Below are 8,060 nucleotides of genomic sequence, written 5' to 3' on the forward strand. Positions count from 1 at the left end.
TGAAAAATCCAATTGCTGGGATATGTTGGGTAGAAGCAAACATTGAGTACCCTGGGAATAAAGTAAGTATGTATTTAGTTTCATTAAAACCAGCCTGAACTTGTGGTCAAGGGCTTACTGTGAGAGAGGCCAAAGGAAACACTGCTTAAGCTTTCTGTTGGGCATTTGTCAAGAAACCTAAATTATTTTTCTTTCTACAAACAAAGAAAACTTGCATGTTGGAATAAAGATGAACAAAATCTGAAAATTCAGCTTTTCTGAAGCTGTTCTTCTCTGATAAAAGTCAGAATGACTGAGATGCTTTTCTAGCCCTGAGACTGTGGGGGAGATCATGACTAGGGAGCCCCGAGGCATGGGTTTCCGGTCCTGGTTCTCTATTTCTGATAAAACAAGACATTTCACTGTTGCTAAATGTTGGTTGTTTTCTCTCCTGTCGGGGAAGCCTCCCACTTATAGAGCCTGGGCTGGAAATTGCAGTGGCCTCCTCTCAGAATGGCTTTGGAGGCACTCCAAAATGAGAAAAACCTGTGCATGAAGAAACAAACAGGCTTGTATTACAGAAAGAGGGTATTATGCTGCCATAGAGAGAATGATTTGACTGATTGAACTGAAATAGGCTTTGTAAGTTGATAGTTATATTATGATCGTTAATTTTACCAGTATGTGTCAACTTGACTGGGCTAAGGGATGTCCAAATAGCTGGTAAAACATTATTTTGGGGTGTGTCTGTGAGGGTATTTCTAGACAGATTAACATTTGAATCAGTAGATTAGCATTTACGCATAAAGAAGATCGCCTTCGCCATGGAGGGCTGATGCCATCCTATCTGTTGAAGGCCTGAATCGAACAAAAGGTGGGCAGAGGGCACGTTTGTTCTCTGTTGAGCTGGGACGTCCGTCTTCTCCTGCCCTGGGACGTTGGTGCTCCTGTTCTCAGGCCTGTGGGTTTGGGCTAGAACTACACCCCCGGCTTTCTTAGGTCTCACGCTCGCAATCACTGAACGTCAGTCTCCATAATTATGTGAGCCAAACCCTCATAATCAGTCTCTATCTACCTACCTATTCATCCATCCTAATGGCTGTTTCTCTGGAGATCCCTGAGCAATACACATAACTAGGACATCTCATCAGATGCTACCAGCCTAGACAAAAGATACCTTAGTCCCCTTTCTGTGCTGCAAATCTACTTAAAATGACCACAGGAAAATTTTCTTTCCACCCCTGTCTTTTGTTACTGCTTTTCATTTGTTTCATACTATTTTGTGTGTGTGTGTGTGTGTGTGTGTGTGTGTGTGTGTGTGTGTGTTTACTCTGTGCCAGGCCCTCTGCTAAAAGTTTTGCATATTTCATATTCTTCATACCCTCCTCCTCCCACAGTTTCTCCTAAAGCGAATTGTGATATAAATCCAGCATATTTGAAGCCTTAAATTTTTAGCTTGTTCTGACAGTATGTCTGGGCAATCTTTCTAATTTCCATTTGTCATCTTCCTGCATTTTTTTTTTACTAGCACCTGCACACATCTCGATTTCTTAATCACTCTGAGTTGTTGCTTACCATTGTTATGTTTTTTAAAGCTCTTTATGCATCAGAATTAATCCGGAGGACTTAGGCTTGGCACTGGGGGAGTTAAAACACTTGAGGAGTAGTGTATGCTCTTAATTAATACAGATAGAAGAATCACTTATAATTTATTTAAAAATACCCAAAGCTGATCCAAATAATATTTTGGAGTAAATGGGTATGTAGTGAATAGTCTTCCATGGTTCCTCATTCACCAATTCCTCCTGCTGGTGTGAGGGCTGTTCAAAATAGCACTTCACTTTTTGGTTTATTTATTAAGATCCTGCACTCAACTATAAGAAATTAGCCTCCTAGAGCTGAATCACTTCCTGCTCTGCAAAGAAGAAACCCGTTCCTATGGCAAAGGAGAAAATTCTGTATACATTCCTGAGGCACACAATAAAATAAGATCAAGTAGGTTTATTGCACAGCCTGTTCCAAGTGTGAAACAGGGTGTCTGCATATTTAAGTAATGTGGGCTGTAGTGTCTGAAAGAGTGACCTCGCTACTACCCATTAGACAAGGGGAATGTCCGAGATGGGAGCGTGATGGGTTTCTTGGTGAACTTTTAAACTCAAAGATCTTTAATAATTGAAAAATGGAACAGCTTGGAGAAAAGTGTCCCCCCCCCCCCCCCCCCATATACGATATTCTGAAAGCTAATAGCATAACTGCTCCAGAAGAGACATTGAGAGAGCTCTACTCGAGGCCTGTGTCAGGTACGTTAAGAATCGTCCTGCTGCAAATTAAAGTCTTCGCTTTAATTATCTGCAAAATGCTCTGGCAGCGGGGATGTTTCTCTTGCCTCCCGCTCCCATCTACTGTACTGGCTGCTGGCTGATTGCACTGGAGTTTTCAAAGACTCCCCACACCTCTATTTCCACTAGCTGATGCCAGTGAGATTGTAAGTCTATTCCTCAGCAAAGGCTACCTTGGGGTACTGACTTACAGTTGGCCGGCCAGCCTGCCTAAGTGTTACTCCCGACAAGCCCAAGGAGGCCAGATGGGGCTGAGAGAATTACTAAATTTGGTTTTGGTGCTCTCCCCTTTCTTCTGTATTTTTTCTTTGCTGCTTTGTTAATAAGAAAAAAGGGCACAAAAACATTGACCCACATTTAGGAGAGAAAAGATCACACATGGCTCACACCATGTCCCATGGAGAATATATATATATATATATATATATATATATATATATATATATATATATATATATATATATAAAACTTTACCATCACTTTGCTCAACTAAGCAGTTTTTTGCTTATTCAGATACAGCCGGTGGAAACCTGTTAAATAAGCATTTGTTTAAAGGCTGACTCCTAATCCCTGCTTCTTATAGCACCTCAACAATTATCCAAGAAACATTGAGCACTGACAATGTACATACACAGTACTCTGTGTATATTGGATACACAGCCCTCGTTCTCATTATCTAAATAGATTTACCTGCTGCTTGGCTGAATGGCCTTCTCTGAGGGCCAGCATTCTCCACTCGCACCCCTCACCAACTCTGCTGCGTTCCCTGAAGTTTCTGGTAGCAGATGAGCCATTTAATGAGACGTGTCAGGCACTGATGCAGCCGGGCATATTCCTCTGAGCTCTCTACCAGATAGTAGGGAGGCTGCTTTCAAGAAGAAGCTACTTCCTGTGCCCTTCAAATCACAATGTGTGGGTGACCATTGGCTGCCCACTGGCCCTTTGTTAGACTGTATCTTTGATACGAAGTGGTACTTCAGGGTAACTGGATCTCCCTCCAAAGAGAGCCTGTATTCTAGAATAATAAGCATTTCTTTTGGGAGGGAGGCCCACTGATCTCTGTAGCGAGGAAAGTTACCTTTCCAGGCAGCCAAGTCTACTAAAAGCAGCTGGCATTCAGAGGATTTGAATGCTAATCAAGCCTCCTTGCCCAAAGACAAGTACCAGGCTATGTGAGAAAGGCTGTAATAAGTAAATAGGTAGACTGCTTTTCTAAAACATTTTATCTTTAACATTAGTACCTCAGCAAGAAGGCCATCTATTGAATTTTACAGTTCAACTAGAGGCCTGGTGCACGAATTTGTGCCTGGGTGGGTTCCTTGGCCTGGCTGGTAAATGGGGCCAATGCGGACCATGGGAGTTAGTGGACAGGGGGAGGGGCTGCAGGAGGTTGCTGGCTGGCCCAATTGGGGCCATTGGGGCTGACCAGCTGGGGGGGAGGGGCCTCAGGAGGTTGGCTGGCCAGAAGGAGGGACCATGGGAGGTTCTGATCTGGGCTGGGAAGAGGGGGCCACAGGAGGTTGGCCAGCTGGGAGAGGTTGGCTGTGGGAGTACACTGACCACCAGGGGGCATCTCCTGAATTGAGCATCTGCCCCCTGGTGGTCATTGTGCATCATAGCAACTGGTTGACCAGTCATTTGGTTGTTTGGTTGCTTAGGCTTTTATATATATATAGATAGAAACCATGTTTGTTTGCATTTGTGGTATTACAAAAAAATTCAAAGTTGATCATCTCCAAGCTCCATATCTCTTCATTGAAGAAGTGACTCACCTTTTTTGCACCTATGAAAAGGGTAATTCCTCATAATTTTGTTTTTTAAATTAATTTTCCCTTTTCCTCTAGCTAGTCATTTCTCTCCTTTGTTCTGTTTTTATTCAATGTCACCTTGGCCTTTCCCCTCCCCATCTGCTGCCTAAATAAGCTGTACTGTAAGTGTATTTGCAGCTTTTTGTAGCGGCAAGAACATGAGCTCCTAAGAAGGTGGGTAAAGGCAGACTAACCAACGCTGCCCCTTATAGAGGGCAGGTCTCAACTTTCTGAACTCGTGGGGATAATTTGCATATTAGGCATATATATATATATATATATATATATATATATATATATACATATATATATATATATGCAAATGTATAGATGTGTAAGAAAAGTAAAAGTGGAGAGTAAGAGTGCTTCTGTTTCCCCAAGTGTTTTTATGAAAAACTTCCAACAAACAGTGGGAAAGGAATATGCTGAAAAATAAAATTCTTTAAGCATCAAATACTAGTAAGTCATGCTGGAATTGTTCATCTGAAGATGATTTTACAGAGAAGGAGGAGAGATAATAAATGTCATGGTTAAGCAAATTATATAGTTCGTTAGAAGAAACTGTTACAAGGAAAGAGAAAAATAGAGCTGGGGAGAGGAAGCTGGAGCCTGGGGTGGAGGGAAAGCCAGAGGTACTTGTTGGGTTGAGCCCATTGTGGGGTTGCCAAATTTAGATAAAAACCAAACCAAAACAGCAGGATGCACAGTTAAATGTAAATTTCAAATAAACAATGATTAAGTATTTAGTATACATATGTCCCACACAGTATTTGGGACATACTTACACTATGATGCTATTCATTGTTTATCTGAAATCCAAATTTAACTGGTGCCTTGTATTTTTTCTGGCACCTCTGAGGGCACTGAGAGAGCTCTGAGTGCAGACATGAAGGGGATATGTGACAGTAAGCTAGGGAAGGAGGGATCCAGGCTGGGAGCTGGAGCATAGCAGGTGCATTCCAGGTGACAAGGACGCCAGGATGGCAGAGGCTGAGGAGTAAAGAGATTGTCAGAGAAGGGAGGGGACCGGCAGTTCAGGTAGGGCTGGTTGGCCTTAGGAAGGATGTGTTTTCTCTCTTGAGTGAACTAAGAATCCATTGCAGGGTTTTCAGCAGAGGTGATGTGCACTGACTTCTGATTTTAAGGGCTCACGCTGGCTGCCGTGTTTAAAGTGGAGAACAGCGGGGCAAGGGCAGAGGCAGGGGGACCCCAGGGGCTCAGTGTGATGGTGACTCAGATTGGGGTGGTGGCAGTGAAGCCAAGAGCAATGGTTGGGTTTTGAATCTTTTTTGAAGAGACTGCATACTTTTCTGACAAATTGAATGTGGGGTATGAAAGGAAGATATGAGTTTAAGATAGGAGTTGAAGGTGGATTTTTGGTCTGAGGGCCTGGGAAGAAGAGAGTTGCCATCCACTGAGATGTTAAAGATGTGACGGGAGCAACGGAGAAAAAAAATCCCAAGTGCTGAGTTTGATATGACTCGAGATGTCTAAGCAGTGACTGTAAGTGGGCCACTTGATCCAGGAGTCTGGTCCTGGCAGAAGATGGAGATTATGCACTCTTTGTAATCTCCATTTAGATCAGCATTCCTCAAGAGAAATGGCTTGCCACAATCCCCTTAAAGAAATTTTAATTTTACTTAGAAAGTATCTCTCTTTGAGCCTGTTGCTTTGTCTAATTTCCTATCACTGAACATCACTTTTGAAAAATAGGGATGAGGGGTGACATTTAAAACATATCTTCACTTTTTACCCTCCCAAAATTCAGGAAAGTGGGAAGATTTTTCTCAACTTTGTCCTTGAGAGTCCTGTTTTAGGTAATATTGTTTTTTAAAATGTGACTTTTGGCTCTTTCATAAGCAGGTCATAAATAGGATTTTAAAGGCAGCTGAGTTCTGAGTTTATATGGACTATGTAGCATTCTTAATACAGAAGGTGATAGGAACAGTTGGAAAACAAACATTTTGAACCTCATCTATATCTAAGGGGCTTAGATTTTAGGGCCCTAAAAGCTGGGGCTAGCTTGGAGAAAGTAAGATCTAAAAGAAGACGTCGTATTTTAATTTATTCACAAGAGAGATTCTGATTTTTTTAAAAGATTTTTAAACAGGATTTTACAATGTCAAATAATTTTAAGTTACATGAAACTGTTAAATAGCTCCGAAGCATTGGATTAGGAATGAAGTAATTTGGTTTTAATCCACATTCTTTAACTACTTAGCCATGTAATCTTTGGGCAAATCCTTTAACTTTTTAAATGCTATTTTATTTTTCCATCACCATTTATCCCCTTTATGCCTTCTTCTGAATCTTTTAACTTTTTTAAAAATATATATTTTATTGATTTTTTTATAGAAAGGAAGCGAGAGAGATAGAAACATCAATGAGAGAGAAACATCGATCATCTGCCTCCTGCCCCCCCCCCCCCCCCCCCCCGCGATGTCCCCAAAACCAAAATACATGCCCTTGACAGAGATCTAACCCGGCACCTTTCAGTCCACAAGCTGCTGCTCTATCCACTGAGCCAAACTGGTTTTGGCTGAATCTTTTAACTTTTGATATGTCCCAGGTTTCATATCTAAAAAATAAAGAATCAATGCAGCTGTTTATCCCTTCCTAGAGTAAGAATGAGATATAATTCAGATTAATGTGTCAGAAAGCATTCTAAAAACATAACATATTCTACAAATTCAAGGGATTATTTCCCTATTGTCAGCGGTATTATTTAATTTGAGAAGAATTTCTCATTATCATTGACATAAGACAAAATTGGCTTATTAGCAAAATATAAGAGTCAGGGACATACTTTTATTTCTTGAAAGAAGAGTTTTCTTTCAGTGATGGTATTTCATTAATGAAATGAACAACAGTTTAATTTTTTAAAAAAAAATCTCCATTGATATTTAGAGAGAAAGGGAGAGAGAGAGATAGAAGCATCGATGAGAAACATCAAAATCGATCGGCTGCCTCTTGCATTCCCCTCCTGGGTATCGAGCCTGCAACCTAGGCATGTTCCCTAACCAGGAATGGAACCACAGACCCTGGTGCATAGGTTGATGCTCAGCTACTGAGCCACACCAGCGGGGCTACAGTTTAAATATTGAATAATGCCTAATTTCTGTTTTATTTCCTACTTGAAGTTTCAGATTTGTAATTATTTTGCTGAGAGCCAGGAATTATCAGGAAGACTTTATGGGGGAACAGGCACTTCCCAATGTTGGCCTTGCCTCCCCTTTGCAGATAGCTAGTATAATTTCCCATCTATACCGTTGTCTGTATGTCCCTGAGCTTTGCACTAAAATTGGAGTTTGTTTGTATTTGTTGTTTTCAGTTAATAGTGGAGAACATTTGGTGTGTGGTTGCTTAATATTTTAAATTGAGCTAAAGTAGTCTAAGCCAATCATGAAAATGTAATTCCCTTGCCAGTGATTGCTTTAAGAAAGTGCATGTGATATAACTGTAGTTCTGGCCAATGAGTTGTAAGAGTATGTCTCATAAACCAAAAGACACCTGAGAGGAGATACTTTGTAGACTGTCCTGCATTGTTTTATCTGGATGTGACACCTGGAAGTGTGGCAGCATCTTGCTGCCATGAAGGCCTAAGGTGATAAAGCAGATAGCTGGGGAGAACTGGGTCTTCAGTAATGATGAACTAATTAATTAACTAAACGTGGGCTTATCCATTTGACACTGTTATAATTAGCTAGTTATTAAAAATAGGAAAGGAGGAAGAGGGGATAGATGCACATGCAGTGTTGGGGTGATTAGGGAAGGTACTTTCCTGTCAGTAAAGGATTGGCCAGAATGGGCAGAGCAAATGTGGGGATTCATAATCCCCTAAACAAAGGAGTTGGTCTCGTTGCCCTTGTGACTCTAGGCTTCCATGCATTTGCCCATATGCCCATGGCCACGGCAACCCCACACACAATAGACT

This window comes from Pipistrellus hanaki, assembly GCF_964339955.1.
Source record: "Pipistrellus hanaki genome assembly, chromosome: 1".
NCBI lineage: Eukaryota > Metazoa > Chordata > Mammalia > Chiroptera > Vespertilionidae > Pipistrellus > Pipistrellus hanaki.